This window comes from Dendrobates tinctorius, unplaced genomic scaffold, assembly GCF_039654945.1.
Source record: "Dendrobates tinctorius isolate UK_male_01 unplaced genomic scaffold, ASM3965494v1 ptg000056l, whole genome shotgun sequence".
In the NCBI taxonomy this organism is placed as follows: domain Eukaryota; kingdom Metazoa; phylum Chordata; class Amphibia; order Anura; family Dendrobatidae; genus Dendrobates; species Dendrobates tinctorius.
Genome location: NW_027361724.1, coordinates 1673381 through 1693785, shown reverse-complemented (window position 1 = coordinate 1693785; position 20405 = coordinate 1673381). Strand labels below are relative to the sequence as shown.

Genomic DNA, 20405 nt, shown 5'->3' with positions numbered 1-20405 from the left:
AAACAGTGGAAACCCCCCCCAATTATAACTCCAACCCTAACCCCAACACACCCCTAACCCTAATCTGAGCCCTAACGGGAAAATGGAAATACTTTTTTTTATTTTATTATTTTTCCTCTAACTAAGGGGGTGATAACGGGGGGTTTGATTTACTATTTATGGCGGTTTTTATGTTTGGCGGCTGTCGCACGCTAAAAGACGCTTTTTATTGTAAAAATAGTTTTTGCATCACCACATATTGAGAGCTATAATTTTTCCGTATTTTGACCCACCGAGTCATGTGAGGTCTTATTCTTTGCGGGACGAGTAGACGTTTTTATTGGTACCATTTTCGGGCACGTGACATTTTTTGATCGCTTTTTATTCCGATTTTTGGGACGTGAATGAACGAAAACCAGCGTTTCATGAATTTCTTTTGGGGGAGTGCGTTTACACTGTTCCGCGTGCGGTAAAATTGATAAAGCGGTTTTATTCTTCGGGTCGGTACGGTTACAGCGATACCTCATTTCGGTTATTTTATTATGTTTTGTCGGTTTTTTGCAATGAAAACAATTTTATATAAAAAATAATTATTTTTGCATCGCTTTATTCTGCGAGCTATAAGTTTTTTAATTTTTTGCAGATGATGCTGTATGGCGGCTCGTTTTTTGCGGGAGAAGATGACGTTTTCAGCGGTAACATGGATATTTATATGCGTCTTTTTGATCGCGCGTTATTGCACTTTTTGTTCGGTGGTATGATAAAAAACGAAGCAAAAAGTGATTTTTATTTTTTAAGGGGTTCGCTAAAGGGGTTAACTAATGGGACAGTTTTATAGGGCGGGTCGCTACGGACGCGGTGATACCAAATGTGTACTTTTATTGTTTTTTTATTTTCGAAAAATGAATGTATTGGGGAATATTTTTTTTTTTTTTTTTTTACCAATTTAGCGATTTTTTAAAAATTATTTTTACACTTTTTTTACTTTATTACATAGTCCCAGGTGGGACATCACTGTCCTGTGACAGATCGCTGATCTGTCACATCACAGATCACTGTGACAGATCAGCAATCTGTCACAGGCAGTTCTGCAGACTTCCTCATGCCTGCGCTTTGCAGGCAGTGAGGAAGTCAGGTCCCTATAGGCCCCCGTCGCCATCTTGGATCCGGGGGCCTGTAGGGAAGGAGTCCCCCGCAGCAGCGCTGCACATTGCGCTGCCGTGGGGGGGGGCTCAGGGAAGCACGGAGGGAGCCCCCTCCCTGCCGATGCTTCCCTTTAACCCCCGGTACACCGCGATCGTGTTTGATTGCAGTGTATAAGTGGTTAACGTGTTGGGGGCGGTCCGTGACCGCCCCTGACACATTGTGCCGGGTGTCAGCTGTGATAATCAGCTGACACCCGGCCGCGATCAGCGGCGCTCACCACGTGGGCGCCGCTGATCGCGCTAGACGTACTATCCCGTCCATGGGCATAGGGTCCCGGGTCCCATGGACGGTATAGTACTTTTGATGTCAGGAAGGGGTTAAATAAGTGCTGCCCCACCGAGTGGCTTGATCGACAATTGCCCCTTTCCCAGCACGTCTCTTCAAGATGGAATCAATTTTAGGGGTTCTGGCGGCAATAACCAATTTCCTCACTTTTCCAATCAGATTTCCAGCATGTCCCTCTTGCAGACTATCTTTTATTGCCAGTTGAAGCCTGTCCACAACACAGCGCATGTGATGAATATGAAAGTGTTTTGAAGCAGCTTCAACAAGATCATCTATTTCTACAGTATAATTTTGCTTTCTTCTGTTGTAATATCTGTTTGTTCCTCAGTTACATGAATAGCACTGTGGCCTTCCATCTCAAATATACTGAATCCTAAGTTTTCTTTTAGCTGTTGTTCATTACTCTCATTCATCAGTTTAATTGTACTTATGTTTGAAGCATTGTCCATTACAATAGCAAGAACCTGTTCTTTTGAGTTCGTAATCTTGCAGAACTTTTTCCACTAAGGCCTGGAGAAACTGGCTGCTGTGATGAGCTTTAGTATCTTTTACTGCCAGTGTCTTGGTAACAATTTCTTTGTTGTCACAAACATATCGAACATTGATGGCAATATAGTTCACTCTGTGACGTGTGCAGGCATCCATTTTAAGAAACATGAAGCATCTTTTGAGAGTCTTTTAAAGATCTTCCTTTTAAGGGCTTCTTCAATCACTAATTTTCTAATACTTTCTCTTTCCAGAGAAACACCAATGGATAGATAGAGCAGATTTCTAATCTGCTTTTGAAAACAATATCCACGAGCTCAAAAACCTTTCAGGTGATGCGTTTTTTTAAAAAGCTGATCTGCTTTTGCAGCTGAAAACCGTATCCTCAAAAAAAAGCCTCAAAAATGCTGTATGTGAATGTGGCCTTAGATCAAGAATAGAACAGCCATTTATAGGACATTTCATAACTTCCCCAAATTCCTATGAAAAAATATTCAGCACATTCTGCATTGAACTACTGTACCCAGTTTATTATATATTTTAGGAGTCGGTTCATTTTATACCGACTCCACCAAAATGAGCACCGACTCCGACTCCACAGCCCTGGTTCCTTCTTTCCCCTCTTTCTCTCTCCCTCTCTGTTCTTTCCTTCCCCTTTCTTTCTTTCCCCTCTCTCTTTCTTTTCCTCAGTACCAGCCACTGTGCCCTCAGTACCAGTGTGATCAGCAGTGCTAAATGGGTGTGGTTGGGGCATGGACATGGGTGTGACTAGTTGTGAAATGGGTGTGGTCGGGCGGCCGGTAACCAATCATCATAGTGGAAGTCATCTGTTTCCATCAACTTTGCTATATGTGGGCACCTCTAGTAAGGTGGGCACGAGATGGCGGGTCTTGTCACCTCTGCCTCACACAAGTTACTATAAGGTGTACTTTCTTCCTGCCACATTTCTTTCTTGGCCTACTGAGAGAAATGTTTTGACCAGTTGAAAGTTATACAACCTGGGGATTGTGAATGTGCGCTGCCCGCATATATATATTTTTACTTACTCCGACCCCTATATAAACTCTGCCTCTCCGACCGCCGTCCACTTTCCCATGCTCCTGTTCCAACCTTGGAGTCTTTTTTGGTCCCCCCTATGCTGAACATCTGGGACATGACTAACATTGTCCAATGTACGCTTGTTCGTCGCCAGATGCAGCGTCATGTCCTGTGTGTGAGGAGACGGCGACTTGTTTGTGGAGTTAACTCCTCTGCTGACATGCTGGGCACAGCCTGTGAGGAGGAGCATCTCTGTGTATCCGGCCACAGGCTGCACATCGAAGGCTGCTTCTTCTATCTGGAGAAGTTTATGAAGCAGAAGCTTCTGTGTGACTCGCAGTAACTTGCGTGACAGGTCATGGGTCCAGGTCAGCAGGTGATTGCAGACTATTAGCTGGTTTCGATGTTAGGTACAGGTGAGTCAGGACTAGATGTTGGGTGGAAGCCTTCCAGGACTTGTAAGGCCTCGTGCACACGCGGAGTATTTGGTGAGTTTTTCCTCAGTATTTATAAGGCCTTGTGCACACACTGAGCATTTGGTGTTTTTTACCTCAGTATTTGTGAGGCCTCGTGCACACGTTGCGTATTTGCAGTTTTTTTTTACCTCAGTATTTAACCCCTTCCCGCACCGTATGCATCATGAAAACTATTGACTTCCCGACCCCGTCACATAATCGGGGGGCCCACAGTCTGAACAGCCCAGGGCCCTGGCTACCCTTAATCCACCCCTGGCGGCAGCGGTGAAGTCAAGTTGACAACGCTGCCGCCAATTACTGCAGCAGTCTACGTCAGCAGAGCGGTCGAGTTCATATAGTGCGTTTTTTTGGTTGTTTTTAGATTGCCTTTTTTTTCTGCACCAAAAATGCACAGCATTGCTCCTTATAAAACAATGAAACCAGGTAAAGCTAATTAAAAACAGTAAGTTTACATACTAAATACAGCACAAACTATAAAAAACAACATATCTGAACTATCTTTACCTCAGGGGGGAAAAAAGGAGCAAAGGCCACGCTCCATCAATGCCTGTGCGATGTGGTATCAGTCAGGTAAAGAAGACTGCTGTTTCCCCCCTCTATGGCTGCAGTGCACACTGGCAGCACCGCTATTCCAGAGCCGCTGACAGCGGCCAGTGACCGGCGCCTGACGCCACAGTCCCGGTCATGTGATCATTCACCACAGACCTCTCGCTCAGGCGTCTTCCCGCCATTTTTAAAACTGCCACGTCCCCGTGCGACGTAGAGCCACGCCCTCGTTGTCTGATTGGCCGCTGCGTGCGCCGTGCGTGTGACGCCGGTGTTTGAGGAGTGGAGGGCGGGGCCGGCCTCTTGGAGACTCGGCCGGCACTGTATGAATCTTGTGGGCGCAGGAGGTGGCTTTGTTGTGGCGTTGCTGCTGTCACTCTCAGGTAACGCTGGCTGTGTGCTGGTAGCCCGGTGTGTGCAGAGGGAGCCGGGACCGGCACAGGCCTCGCACTGCAGCTCTTCCCCTTTTTTCTATGTCACAGTTTATTGCCCGACGTGGCCGTGTGACAGCCGCCACTCGTGTCCTGACTGCAGCCCCAGTGACATGTCCTGCACCTGCTCCATGCGTGTGAGCAGCTGTGTGCCGGTTCAGCGAGACTGTGGGCTCAGTGACATCACTGACTCAGGGGTCCTGACAAGTGTGAGCCCACTGTCACCTCAGTGCTCAGCAGGAGGCAGTCCCTTCTATAGCACCCCACATTACACTCCATAAACGCCTCACAGGGGATGGGAAGAATGAAAGAGTGTGGTACATAAGGGAGTGCCTGATCTGTGGGGTCCCGGGAAGATACGGATGGTCACATGGTAGGGGTCAGTGCCGGCGACGGGGGTCGCTCGCAGTGAGCCCCTGGGTGACGGGGGTCGCTCGCAGTGAGCCCCTGGGTGACGGGGGTCGCTCGCAGTGAGCCCCTGGGTGACGGGGGTCGCTCGCAGTGAGCCCCTGGGTGACGGGGGTCGCTCGCAGTGAGCCCCTGGGTGACGGGGGTCGCTCGCAGTGAGCCCCTGGGTGACGGGGGTCGCTCGCAGTGAGCCCCTGGGTGACGGGGGTCGCTCGCAGTGAGCCCCTGGGTGACGGGGGTCGCTCGCAGTGAGCCCCTGGGTGACGGGGGTTGCTCGCAGTGAACCCCTTTATTATTTTCCCTTCTCGCCTTCCAGGTGCGTTAACTTTGGACCCGTACATAGTTGTATCGGGGTTCAGTCAACTCTCTGAATTTTTGTTAGAGGTAAAATCATGATTTTATATTTTTATGTTCTCATTATGTAATAAATGTTATGATATTTTATTAGATGGGACAGTTGCACACATGACGATACCAAATATTCGGTGGTGGTTTTTTTTAGATTTTCCCCTCTTCAGAAAAGTGTTTTCTATAAGTTAACTTACTAGTAAACATCCAAAGTGTGCATTACTCACCTTCCCTGGGTCCAACAGTGAATTTCCTCCCTCTATCTGCTTTATGTATGTCACATCTATAGTGGTGCAGATAATTGAGCGCTGCTGGTGTAGATGGCATGAGCCACTCAGAACTGCCGAGCTCACTGAATAGCTGCCGTACTCTCACAACAGCCTATTGCTGAGCTCAGCGGTTCATGCCATCTACACCAGCAGAGATGCAGATCTCATTGTCCACTGCTGATGTGACATTTAAGGCTACAGATAACAGATCCTTGGGACAGTGTCAGACACTCAATGCTTTATCCCGGAAGGGTGAGTAAAATGCTATTTTAACTTTTTTTCTTGAAAGAGATTCTAGAAGAAACCTAAAATTTTCAGTTAGGGGTTAACCCCTTAACACTGTAAGAAAAATAGGGTGACTTTCACGCTAGTGATGAGTAAACGTGTTCTGATAAGGTGTTATCTGAGCATGCTCCTGTGCTAACGGAGTGTCTTCAGCGTGCTCGAAAAATATGTTTAAGTCCCCGCTGCTGTTTGACAGCCGCAACACATGCAGGGATTACCTAACAAACAGATATTTCCCTGCATGTGTTGCGGCTGTCGAACAGCCATGAGACATACAGCGTCGGGGACTCGAAACATATTATTCGATCACTCTGAAATCACTCGATTAGCACACAAGCATGTTCCAATAGCACCTTATCCAAGCACATTCGCTCTTCACTGTTTAACCCAAGAAAAAAAAAAAAGTGTTAATTTTTTTTTTTAACCTGCAACTGCTTGTACATTATACTGTAATGTTGTTGTCCCTTGACTGTAATGACAGCATTGTCAGCACTTCATTTCCTCTTAAAGGGGATGTCCAGGGTTACTTTAGTTTTTAAGGCTATAGAAAAAAAGAACAGAGAGGTAGTTGCTAAAAGATGCAACAATCTGCCTATTCTACCCAGCGTGAGCTCAGAGTGGTTACATGCTACTCCATGTCACCAGATCAGCTCTTCCTCTTTGTTGATGTGGTGTTACTGCCAATATCATTCTGATTCACAGCCATTTTCCTGCAGTTAGGCAGTGGGAAAACAGCTGTCAATCAGCATTTTATCAGCAGTCACGCCCCGTCAACAGAGCAGCATAGAAGAGCAGCTCCTGCGGCCCAGTCAACATGGTATCGGCAGAAGCCGTTAAATCGCTGGCAAGAGCTGTTTGTGACCGCTTTGTGTTGGCAGAGATCGACGCCAGATACAAAGGCAGGTACTTGGCAACTACTTGTCTATTCTAAGTCTCACAGTAAAAAAAAATTAAATAGTACTGGATAACCCCTGTAAAGAGACCATGAACGTGCAGTCCAATCTGTAGGCAGCATGTTACAGCTGGTGTGTGATGTATAGACTAATACATAGTTTTGTGAGAAAAGGTTCAGTATAATATAAAGCTGTCAGCCACTGATGGGACCGCCCAATGGACTGAAAATCCCAGAATGAACCTGTCATGTCATTTGTAGCATGTAACTTGTCCTGGTGCATTGTCAGTGATGCCATGTGCATCACTAACGTGTTTTTTCCATTAAAATTACGGCTCTAATCCTTATCAAAAAGCACTTTTTATAGCTATATCTTACCTGCTGGTTTAGTCATAGGGATGTGCTTCATTGCTTTCAGTCAGGGTTGTTCCCGCACACGCAACTTGCACTATGCTCCATGGTTTTCGCCGACGTCACTGTATATCACTCTCTTGCTCAGTGTCTGTGTTACTGTGCTTGCGCAATATGTTATTGGGGAGCCACGCTTGCGCATTGTCTGTCGGCGAGCCCATAATGCGGTATGAAGAGCGCTTCCCAAATGTACCCTCTGAAGCTGTTTGTGGTTCCCAGCTCCACTGACTGTGTGCACCGGAGCCACTGTGTCTGTGAAGCTGGGAACTACAAACAGCATCAATGAGCATGCGCGGGTAGAAGCTTGTCAAGCCGCATGTGCGGCGTGGCTCCACCTATAAACAGGGCACAAGCGCGGGATATACAATGATGTCGTCGAACACCATGGAACATACTTCAAGTTGCGTTCAGACAACCCTGACTGAATGCAATGAAGCACACCATATTATTAAACGAGCAGGTAAGATATAACTATATAAAGTTCTTTTTGCTAAGGATTAGAGGCGATGATTTTAACGGGGAAAAAAATAAACATGTTAGTGATGCACATTGCATCACTAACCACGGACTGCGGACACTTTACATGCTATAAATGACATGACAGTTTCCCTTTTAAGTGATAGGATTCTGTCTATCCTGTGACTCATTCTCCCAAAACTGTTAGGCTATGTGCACACGTACCGGAACTCTCGTGGAAATTACCGCGAGAATTCCGGAATTCCATTCCGCGGGAAAATCGCATTTTAAATTCCCGCGGAAAAACTAGCATTTTGCAAGCGTAATTAGCTTGCAAAATGCTAGCGTTTTCCAAGCGATCTGTAGCATCGCTTGGAGAACTGATTGACAGGTTGGTCACACTCGTCAAACATAGTGTTTGACGAGTGTGACCAACTTTTTACTACTGAGGCCGCCTATACGGCATCAGTAGTAAAAGATAGAATGTAAAAAAAAAAATAAAAAATGGTGTTTATTCTCACCTTCCGACGTCCCGCGCATCCGTTCCCAGTAATCCTTTGCGAAAATGCCCGCGATGACGTCCGTTCTCGCGGGATCGCGATGTCTCGCGGTAATTCGCGATGACCGCGAGACTTCGCGATCCCGCGAGAATGGACGCCATTGCGGGCATTTTCGCAAAGGATTACTGGGACCGGGAGCGTGGAGAGAGGCGGGAAGGCTGCGTGGGACGCCGGAAGGTAAGAATAACAATATTTTTTTATTTTAAATTCTATTTTTTCAGGGATATGGTACCCAAAGCCCGGAGGACAGTCTCCTCTCCTCCGGACCGTGGGTACCATCCGCAATTGTTCTTCTTACTTTCTGCATGGTGTGCACAGCCACATGCGGGAAGTAAGCAGAGCAATGCATTCCTATGGGTGCGGGATCGCCGCGATTCCGCAAATTAATGAGCATGCTGCGTTTTTTACCGCGAAGCGATTCCCCCGCGGTAAAAACCGCAGCATTAGCACAGCATTGCGGAATCCTATAGGAATGCATTGGATGCTTATTTTTTGCATTTTCGTGGCAAAATCGCGCTGTTAAAACCGCCACGGAAACGCGAAAAAAACGCCACGTGTGAACTCAGCCTTAATCTCCTCCTCTCCCCCCTGCTATAACATGGTGCCTGTCCCATATACCTGGGCCCGGTACTGTGCTTGTTTCTATCCTTGCATATTGGTAAAAATGATTCCTAGCGCTGTCTGGATTACGTCACTGTTTTCTGCTGATTCTGCACATTGGTTGCCAGCTATGAATACTTTATGGGCTTTAGTCATTACCGGCGTTGCATATTTCAAAGTTAGAATTTTATTTTTAAATCTGACCTACAAGTCTCAGCCTAGCCTATAAATGGGTATTACTGATGGTGGAATCGGTTGACTATTTGATATATGGAGTTGTACTGACTTTCCCCTGATCCTGGACAATACCAGAGGTGCTCAGACATTTATGTTTTGGTTTCTTTATTTGATTTGTGGATTAACTGGTGGGGTGGGTGGGTGGGTGTGTGTGTGTGTGTGTGTGTGTGTGTGTGTGTGTGTGTGTGTGTGTGTGTGTGTGTATATATATATATATATATATATATATATATATATATATATATATATATATAATATATATATACACACACACACAATTTTTGTAATTTATGTAGTGTCTTTATTTAGCATTGGCATGTTTTTCCATAAATGCTTTTCCTTGTTGACAAACTGATATACTATTTATTAGATCATATAATAATTTTTATTTATATAGCGCCAACATATTCCACAGCGTTTTACATTTTAGAGGGGACTTGTACAGACAATAAAAGACATTACAATCACATAAATCAACATATACCAAGAGTCAGGGCCCTGCTGCTCTCAAGCTTACAATCTAGGAGAATGGGGAAGACTCAAAAGGTGGATGGTAACAATTGCTTTCATTGTACGGTCCAGCCATCAACCTAATAAATAGGGTGTTCATGTAAGGCCTGTTTCACACTTCTGTTTTTGTGTCCGCCAAACGGATCCGTTTCCGTTTTTTTGACGGAAACTAATGCAAACGGATCCGTTTTTAAAAAAACGGATCCGTTTTTTTGACGTATCCGCAGTAACCACTAATGGAAGTCTATGGGACAAAAAAACGGATCCTGCAAAAAAATGGCGGATCCGTTTTTTTTACGGAAACCAACGGATTTTGACGGATTTGAAAAAACGGAAGTGTGAAACAGGCCTTATGCTGCATGAACCGGTAACCAACCAGTATGTGTAAAAGTGCAGACAGAATGCTTTTAAATGTGTAAAGGGTGTGAGGACAGATGATACAAGGGTCCTGGTGGTTTTGAAGTAAATTTTGAATGGGAAACACAGGGATAGTTGAATAAATGGTGTTGAGGTGGTAGGCCAGTCTGAAGAAATGCTTTTTTTAGGGCACACTTAACCCCTTCCCGACCAATGACGCCACATAAGCTTCATGAAAAGTCGTGCCAATACAACCAGTGACGCCTATGTGGCGTCATGAATTAATTGCCCTCCTGCAGGTCGGGTGACCGGGGTCACTGAAAGGTCCCCCGACCCGCACACACAGCGGGCTTTGTACTTCACCACAGGGGGCGTGGCTTCGTCCCCACGTGGCTATGATTGCTCTGATTGGCTGTTAAAAGTGAAAAAAACAGCCAATCAGAGCGATAGTAATATTTCATCAATGAAATTTGATGAAATATTACAATCCAGCCATGGCCGATGCTGCAGTATCATCGGGCATGGCTGGAGACACCGATCCGACCCCCCCCCCCCGCCATCGGCGATCGGACCCCACCGCCACTGAATGACAGCGGCGATCTGCCGCCGCTGTCCTCTGCTCCCCCCCCAGCTTCCGATCACCTCCCCTCACACCCCCCTGGTACCTTCCGAGTGCCGCTGTCGCTCCCGGTGTCCCGCGGTCCTGGATCATGGGCGCCGCCATCATGGAAAATGGTGGCTGCATGCGCAGTGCGCCCGCTCGAATCTGCTGCTGCAGATTCCATTCATTCATTTTGATCACACTGATAAACTCTCACAGTGATCAAAATAAAAAGTTAATAAACCCCCCTCTATCACCCCAATAGGTAGGCACAAATAATAAAGAAAATATTGTTATTTTTCCATTAGGGTTAGGGTTGGAATTAGGGTGGGGTTAGGGCTGGAGGTGGGGTTAGGGCTGGAGTGAGTTAGGGTTGGGGGTGTGTTGGGGTTAGGGTTGGAGTTAGAATTGAGGGGCTTCCACTGTTTACGCACATCGGGGGGTCTCCAAACGCGACATGGTGCCACCATTGTGTTACGGTTAGCTATTGCAAAAGAGGAAAGCAAAAGGTTACCAGAGAGTGGACCCTCTGGGTCACGGTTCCAGAGCCCCCGAGGGCGAGCACCCAGGTGAGGACCACCCCCTATACAGGTAGTGTTAGGGACAGACCCCCAGGGGATAGAACCGTGACAGCCGGAACTTATCCGTACAGGAGGACACCAGAGAACACAGAGACTTCAGCTGAGCACAGGACCCGGAGAGCCAGGGGCGTCCGGGACGGGAGGCTGCAAAAGAGAGGAAGCACAAAGATACACTAGGCAGGAGGGTAGGCAACAACAAGGAAGGTAACAGGGTAGGATGAGAGGCGGCAGGAGCAGGACAGAGACGGAGGTAGAAGTACGGAGGCACTAACAGGCAGAGACAGTGCAGGCAGAGAGCCCCAGAGACACAGAGCGCAGCGCTGACAGAGGCAAGGGTGAAGGGGCCTGGAAACACAGAGCACGCCGCACGAGACAGCGCTACCGCGTTTGATAGACGCCGGACATATGTAGAGATGGGTGCCGCCATGTTGGAGGCGGGGCCAGAGCGTCACTCTACCCAGGAGGCTGCGTGCCGGGAGTCAGGCAGTGCGCAGGTGCCCGACGAGAAGGGAGCCGGAGGCCGGGCGCGGGGACGCGCCGAGAAGCAGGAGCGTGCCGAGGGGCGCACGCAGCGCGGTAAGTGGGGGCTGGGGCTGGAGCCGTTACACATTGATTCCAGCCAATTTTGCGTTCAAAAAGTCAAACGGTGCTCCCAAGCCCCCCGACGTGTGCCTAAACAGTGGTTTATCCCAACATATGGGGTATCCGCGTACTCAGGAAAAATTGCACAACAACTTTGGGGGTCTAATTTCTCCTGTTACCCTTGGGAAAATAAAAAATTGGGGGCTAAATTATTTTTGTGGAAAAAAGATTTTTTTATTTTCACGTCTCTGCGTTATAAACTTCTTTGAAGCACTTGGGTGTTAAAAGTGCTCACCAGACATCTAGATAAGTTCCTTGGAAGGTCTAGTTTCCAAAATGGGGTCACTTGTTGGTGGTTTCTACTGTTTAGGCACATCAGGGGCTCTGGAAATGTAACATGTTGCCCGCAGACCATTCCATCAAGTCGGCATTTCAAAACGTCATTACTTCCCTTCCAAGCCCCGACGTGTGCCCAGACAGTGGTCCCCCCCCATATATGGGGTACCAGCGTACTCAGGACAAACTGGACAACAACTTTTGGGGTCCAATTTCTCCTGTTACCCTTGTGAAAATAAAAACTTGTGGACTAAAAAATAATTTTTTGAGGGGAAAAAAAAATATTTTTTATTTTCACGGCTCTGCGTTATAAACTTCTGTGAAGCACCTGGGGGTTCAAAGTGCTCACCAGACATCTAGATAAGTTCCTTAGGGGGTCTAGTTTCCAAAATGGAGTCATTTGTGGGGGAGCTCCACAGTTTAGGCACACAGGGGCTCTCGAAACATGACATGATGTCCGCTAACGATTGGAGCTAATTTTCATTTAAAAAAGTCAAATGGTGCTCCTTCCCTTCTGAGCCCTGCCGTGCGCACAAACAGTAGTTTCCCCCCCCCCCCACATATGGGGTACCAGCGTACTCAGGACAAACTGGACAACTTTTTTGGTCCAATTTCTCCTGAGCCATGTGAAAATAAAAAATAGCGTGCTAAAAAATCATTTTTGAGGAAAAAAAAAATGATTTTTTTTTTTTATTTTCACTGCTCTGCGTTATAAATTTTTGTGAAGCACTTGGGTGTTCAAAGTGCTCACTACACATCTAGATAAGTTCCTTAAGGGGTCTAGTTTCCAAAATGGTGTCACTTGTGGAGTTTTTTCTCTGTTTAGGCACACAGGGGCTCTCCAGACGCGACACGGTGTCCGATAACGATTGGAGCTAATTTTCCATTCAAAAAGTCAAATGGCGCTCCTTCCCTTCTGGACCCTGCCGTTTGCCCAAGCAGTGGTTTATGACCACATATGAGGTATCAGTGTACTCAAGAGAAATTGCCCAACAAATTTTAGGATCCATTTTATCCTGTTGCCCATGTGAAAATGAAAAAACTGAGGCTAAAAGAAAATTTTTGTGAAAACAAAAGGACTTTTTACGGATCAATTTGTGAAGCACCTGGGGGTTCAAAGTGATCACTATGCATCTAGATAAGTTCCTTGGGGGGTTTAGTTTCCAAAATGGGGTCATTTGTAGGGGAGCTCCAATGTTTAGGCATTCAGGGGCTTTACAAACACGACATGGCAACCGCTAAATATTCCAACATATTTTCCATTCAAAAAGTCAAATGGCGCTCCTTCCCTTCTGAGCCCTGCCATGCGCCCAAACAGTGGTGTATGACCACATATGAGGTATCGGTGTACTCAGGAGAAATTGCCCAACAAATTTTAGGATCCATTTTATCCTGTTGCCCATGTGAAAATGAAAAAAATTGATGCTAAAAGAAAATTTTTGTTGGAAAAATTAAAATGTCCATTTTTTCCTTCCACGTTGCTTTAGTTCCTGTGAATCACCTGAAGGGTTAATAACCTTGAATGTTGTTTTTGAATAGCTTGAGTAGTGCAGTTTTTAGAATGGTGTCACTTTTGGGTATTTTCTGCCATATAGACCCCTCAAAGTGACTTCAAATGTGTGGTGGTCCCTAAAAAAATTGGTTTTGTAAATTTTGTTATAAAAATGAGAAATCACTGGTCAACTTTTAATCCTTAATTTTTTTTTTTTGTTAGGAAATTATGTTTCCAGAATTGTGCGGATGTAAAGTAGACATGTGGGAAATGTTATTTAGCAACTATTTTGTGTCACATAACTCTCTGGTTTGACAGAATATAATTTCAAAATTTGAAACTTCCGAAATTTTCACCAAATTTCTGATTTTTTTCACAAATAAAAGCAGAAAAAGATCAACCTAAATTTACCACTAACATGAAGCCCAATATGTCACGAAAAAACAATCTCAGAATCGCTAGGATCCGTTGAAGCGTTCCAGAGTTATTACCTCATAAAGGGACACTGGTCAGAATTGCAAAAAATGGCCTGGTCATTAAGGTCAAAATAAGCTTGGTCATGATGGGGTTAAAACTTGGGTATTGGGGATTAATCGAATTGTCCTTGGTAGTGCATTCCAAAAAATTGGCACAGCACGTGAGAAGTCTTGGAGACGGGAGTGGGAGGTTCGGATTACTGAGGATGTTAATCTTGGGTCATTAGCAGAATGGAGGGCACGGGTAGGGTGGTAGACTGAGACGAGGGAGGAGATGTAGGATGGTGCTGAACCGTGGAGCGTTTTGTGGGTGAGAGTGATAAGTTTACATTTAACTTTGGAGTGGCTGGATATCCAGTGCAATGACTGACACAGGGTAGAGGCCTCTGTGTAATGGTTGGTGAGGAATATGATCCTGACTGCAGCATTCAAGACAGATTGGAGAGAGGAGCGTTTGGTAAGAGGGAGACCGACTAGTAGAGTAACAATAGTCCAGACGAGAATAAATAAGAGAAACAGAATTTTTAGTCTATGTGCATACGTTGCGGAACTCCCGCAGAAGTTACCGTGGGAATTCCATTCCGCGGGAGAACCGCATTTTAAATTCCCGCGAAAAACTAGCGATTTGCAAGCGTAATTAGCTTGCAGAATGCTAGCGTTTTCCAAGCGATCTGTAGCATCGCTTGGAAAACTGATTGACAGGTTGGTCACACTCGTCAAACGGTGTTTGGCGACTGTGACCAACTTTTCAGTATTGAGGCTGCCTATGCAGCATCAGTAGTAAAAAGAGCTAATGTTAAAAATAAAAAAAAAATAAAAAATCGTGTTTTTCTCGAATCCCCTCCACGACAGCACATAGGAGGTTGCCTCCCCATCCTGATTAGGGACAGGAAACAAGAGGTTAAATAGCCCTCCCCTTCCTCTGATCCCCAGTGTTTTCCTGTCCCTAAACAGGAATGAAGAGGTTCTATGTGCTCCGTGGATGGGGCTGGCGACATCCCGGGGTTCTCCTTACCATGAGCCAGGCCACCGGGGTCGATAGTCCTACACCTTCCTCCCTGTTCCTGCTCCCGCCGCTGGTGGGACTCGCACCATCCTCTGGCGCTTCGGCAACGCTGGATGGTGAGTGGGGCTTGGGGGCCTCCCGTAGCTCCCCAGCCCGGTATTCGCGTTCCCCCGTGCCCCGCATGCCTGTCTCTCCTGAGCGGCATGCACCGGAAGTGACGCGCACCACGAGGCCCGGAGACACAACGTCGCTTCCTCCTTGCGTTCTATAGTGGAACGCACCGCCATTTTGGTGGGAAATTTAAAAAAAAAAAAAAAAAAAAGGAAAAAGTGGCGCCAGGAACTTGAGGGGGAGTGATCTCATCCGTTTGAATGAGGAAAAGGAAGCTGAATCTCGGTTCAACCTCAAGGAAGAGGAAATACGCCCCTGAGGACATCTCAGATTCAGAACCCGAATCATCGGTTTTGGCGGACTGGAGGGAAGAGGGTGAACTAACCCCAGTCCAGTCAGAAGATAAGAAGTGGTTCTTTTCCTCAGACGATATGGAGGAACTACTTTCAGCAGTCAGGAACACAATGGGAGTAGAAGAAGATGGGCCACCCCGCTCAATGCAGGATGACCTATTTGGCGGCCTGAAATCCTGGAAGAAAATGGTTTTCCCTATCCATGATAATATCCAGAGTCTAATCCTAGAAGAATGGGAACTCCCGGAAAAGAAGCTAAGTATCCCAGGCGAAATGGAGGATCGATTTCCCCTGGACGAAGAAGCCGCAAAACCTTGGACTGAGATTCCAAAAGTGGATTTCCAGATAGCCAGAGTAGCTAAAAAGACTATGCTACCCTTCGAGGACTCTTAACAGCTGAAAGACCCGCTGGACCGGAAGATGGATAGCCTATTAAGAAAGTCCTGGGAAGCCTCAGCGACTTCCTTGAAGACCAATGTTGCATCGGCCTGTGTAACCAGGACCCTGTACCTCTGGCTTCAGCAGCTAGGAGACCATATAAAAAAGGGAACTTTGAAGGAAGATCTCCTAGCCTCTCTACCACTTCTACAGAAGGCAGCCGCCTTTTTAGCAGACTCCTCGGAGGAGTCAGTCTGTATTGCGGCAAGAACGTCCGTGCTCTCAAACACCACTCGAAGAGCCCTATGGCTAAAAATGTGGAGTGGGGATATCCTATCAAAATCAAAGTTATGCTCTATCCCATTCAAGGGCGGATACATATTTGGGCCAGCATTGGACAAACTATTAGAGAAGGTGACCGACAAGAAGAAGAACCTTCCTGAGCCAATACCACCATAAAAAAACCCTATCATCCACCCCAGACTCAAACCCCGCAAAACAGGGGTAAAGGGAAAACGGGACGTTGGAGCTACCCAAAAGGCGGAAGAAGCAAGAATATTTTTCACGATTTCCGTTCAGACAGACAAAAAATGACGCCAAGCAAGTAGGGGGCAGAATTGCAGATTACTTCCCGAGCTGGCAGGAAATAACAACGAACCAAAAAATCCTGGACTCGGTCAGATGGGGAGAAAAAATAGAATTTTCCTCCAGCCCCCCACAAAATTTGGAAGTTACACATCTTCCTCAGCAAAACTGCAAAAGGTTCTACACGGCGAGCTCCAAAAGATGCTATCATCAGCGGTAATCTCTTCAGTCCCAGAACTGGAGCAACGTCAGGGCCACTACTCACGACTGTTCTTAGTAAAAAAGCCAAGTGGGAAATACCGGGTCATCATCAACCTGAAGAAGCTAAACCAATACGTCCGGTACCAACGCTTCAAGATGGAATCGATAAAGACTACGATACCACTGATTGGACGAGACTTTGCCATGGCCACCATAGATCTCCAAGAGGCCTATTACCACGTTCCCATCCATCCATCCCATTGGCATTATCTAAGGTTCGCAGTCACTCTAGACACGGAAGTACACATCTCTTCGGCACCCCGAACATTTACAAAGATAATTGCAGAAGTGGTAGCATTCCTCAGAGGGAAGGATATATGTGTCGTCCCTTACTTAGATGACCTCCTGGTCTTGGCTCCCTCCAACACCATTCTAAGACAACACCTACAAACAGTCCTGCAGACCCTGACGTCCCTGGGCTGGATGGTAAACATGGAAAAACCAGACCTGTATCCCTCAACCAGGAAGATCTTTCTAGGGATACTCCTGGATTCCCACAACCAAATATCTTTTCTTCCGTCCACCAAGCAGGTGGGTGTGAGATCAAAAGTTCGGACTCTAAAAAGTCAGAAAACAGTGACCATAAGGTTTGCCATGTCAACATTGGGGTCAATGACTTTGTGCATCCTAGCGGTCCCCTGGGCCCAGGCCCACTCAAGGATACTCCAGAGATATATCCTTTCCCGGAGACCCTCAATACGAGAATCTCCCTACCCCAGCACGTAAATCTGTCTCTCAACTGGTGGCTCAGCCAGGGAAATCTAGCAAAAGGGACACCCTGGATACAAGATCCCATGACGTCAATCACAACAGACGCCAGCAAACGCGGCTGGGGAGCAGTATCATCTCAGGGAATCTTCCAGGGACTCTGGCCCAGAGACATGGAAAAACAATCTTCAAACTACAGAGAACTGAGAGCGGTAGAAGAAGCCCTAAAGGCAGCAGAAACATTAGTCCAGGGAACCAATGTCCGAATTTACTCCGAAAATATGACCACTGTGGCCCATCTACGTCATCAGGGCAGCACAAAATACTGAAGTCTGCACGGATATTCAGCTGGGCAGAACACAATCTCCAGTTCCTTTCAGGTCTCTACCTAAAAGGATCTGACAACACCGAGGCAGACTTCCTAAGCAGGACAGACTTGGATCCAGGGGGATGGAGCCTCAACGCCAGAGTATTCCATACCTTAACCAAAAAAATGTGGTCTCCCAGAGGTAGACCTGTTTGCGAGCCGGGAGAATGCCAAAACAAAGCATTACTTCTCCATAGGGCCGAACGAGAAACGCTCAAAAGTAGACGCCTTCGCTCACCCGTGGAACTTCGGACTGGCGTACGCCTTTCCGCCGATTCCCCTAATACCAAGAACTCTGCAAAAGGTCAGGACAGACAGGGTCAACACTATCCTGATCGCCCCTCTCTGGCCAAAAGAGCTGATTCGGAGCCCTTAAAACTGATGAACTCAGAGGGTCCCCTGATCCTGCCCACGGACCGAGACCTTCTACATCAAGGTCCCATCCTTCACTCGGCTCCCCACAGCCTAAGCTTGGCAGCCTGGTTTCTGAAACCACAATTCTGAAAGCCAGAGGCCTCTCAGATGCAGTGATAGCTACACTTCAAAAAAGTAGGAAACCTATCACAAATGCAATATATTCCAAAATATGGAAAACCTTTTCAGCATGGTACGGATCCACTCCCATAGATCCCTTCCACCCAAACGTGTCAAAGATCCTAGACTTCTTACAGGACGGATTATCCAAGGGTCTGAAACCAAGCACCTTGAGGGTATGTGCACACGGTGCGGATTCTGCTGCGGTTCCGCAGCGTTTCTGCAGCTGCGGGTCCGCAGCAGATAATGCTGCGTTGTACAGTACCTTTATTTCCTATAGAAATTAAAAAACGCTGTGCACATGCTGCGGATTTTTCCGCGCGGTTTAGCTGCGGTTTACAATCCGCAGCATGTCAATTGTTTTGTGCAGAAACGCTGCAGTTTTACACCTCATCCATTATGAGGTGTAAAACCGCAGATAAACCGCAGGACTTTTGTCCTGCGGATTTACCTGCGGTTTCCTCTCCAATATCCGCACACCAAAAAAACTACGTGTGCACATAGCCTGAAGGTACAAATATCAGCCCTAAGTTCTTTCTTCGATCAAAGCCTGGCAGAGCATCGATTGGATCAGGAGGTTTATGTCAGCAGCTTCCAGAATCCATCCAAATAAATCCAACATGGCCCCGACATGGGACCTGAATATAGTACTAAAGGGTCTAACGAACCCTCCATTTGAAGCTATCGACCAGGCCCAGATAGATAAACTATCCTGGAAAACAGCACTACTCGTAGCCCTTACAACGGCAAGGAGAGTGGGAGAAATTCAGGCTCTGTCCATCAGAGAACCCTATCTAAAAATTCTGGATGATAGGATAATTCTTCAGCTAGACCCTTCCTTTGTGCCAAGTGTCTTCAGATTTCCACAGATCCCAGGAAATAATACTGCCCTCCTTCTGTGATAGCCCGAGGGATGAGAGAGAGGATTCCATTCACTGGATGTCCGGCGAGCAGTTCTGTCCTATTTGGAAGAGACAAAACTTTGGAGGAAAGATCAGAATCTCTTTGTTCAGTATGGCGGACCAAACAAGGGGAAGAAAGCGTCCACAGCTCCTTAGCTAACTGGATCAAAAAAGCGATAACGGCTGCTTATAAAAGCCAGGCTCTACCTCCTCCGGTATCCCTGAAAGCCCACTCCACCAGACCTGTCTCTGTCTCCTGGGCAGAAAAAGCTGATGCGTCCATTGAGCAGATCTGCAAGGCCGCGACCTGGTCTTCATTCCATACCTTCACGAGGCATTATAGATTAGATCTTATGTCAGTACGAGATCTAGCCTTTGGCAGGAAAGTCCTGCAAGCCGTGGTCCCTCCCTAAACCATTATTCTTTGGTATACCTCCTATGTGCTGTCGTGGAGGGGATTAGAGAAAATAGAACTACACTTACCGGTAGTTGGGTTTCTAAGACCCTCCACGACAGCACGGGTAATTTCCCCCCCCCCCCCCCCAACAAGATTTTGTTCATGTGACTTATGTGAATAAACAATATTTCAAGCATTCATTCTGTGGTCCTTGGAAAACACTGGGGATCAGAGGAAGGGGAGGGCTATTTAACCTCTTGTTTCCTGTCCCTAATCAGGATGGGGAGGCAACCTCCTATGTGCTGTCGTGGAGGGTCTTATAAACCCAACTACCGGTAAGTGTAGTTCTATTTTCTCACCTTCCGACGTCCCGCGCAGCGTTCCCGATCATCGATGCTGCCGGCAGGTCCCATTCCCAGTGATGCATTACGCGAATGACCTTTGACATCGCGGTCTCGCATGACTGCTACGGTGTCGCGAGACCGCATCGTTATCAAAGGTCATTGCCGCAATGCATCACTGGGAACGGGATCTGCCGGCAGCATCGCTGAAGCCTGGTGACGCTGCGAGGGACATCGGAAGGTGAGAATATGACGATTTTTTTATTTTAATTCTATTTTTTTACAGGGATATACCTAGAGCCCGGAGGACAGTCTCCTCTCCTCTGGACAATGGGTACCATCCGCAAATGTTCTGCTTTTCGCATGGTGGGCACAGCCACATGCGGAAAGTAAGCAGAACAATGCATTCCTATGTGGGCGGAATTGCCATGATTCTGCAAAAGTAATGAGCATACTGCATATTTTTCCGCGATGCGATTCCGCCGCGGGAAAATCCGCAGCATTAGCACAGCATTGCGGAATCCTCTAGGATTGCATGGGATGCTGTTTTTTTGTGTTTTCGCGGCAAAATCACGCGTTAAAGCCGCAGTGTGTGAACGCAGCCGCAGAGTCGA

General features: G+C 46.9%; 1 protein-coding gene across 1 annotated transcript in view; it reads left to right on the top strand.

Annotated features, from left to right (window-relative positions):
- Nucleotides 1-4246: 4246 nt before the first annotated feature.
- LNPK (lunapark, ER junction formation factor) overlaps nucleotides 4247-20405 on the top strand; it is an 85884-nt gene continuing 69725 nt past the window's right edge. Inside the window, exon 1 of the mRNA XM_073577422.1 lies at nucleotides 4247-4399. The gene's annotated coding sequence lies outside the window, so the exon portion shown is untranslated. The remainder of the gene's footprint in view (nucleotides 4400-20405) is intronic.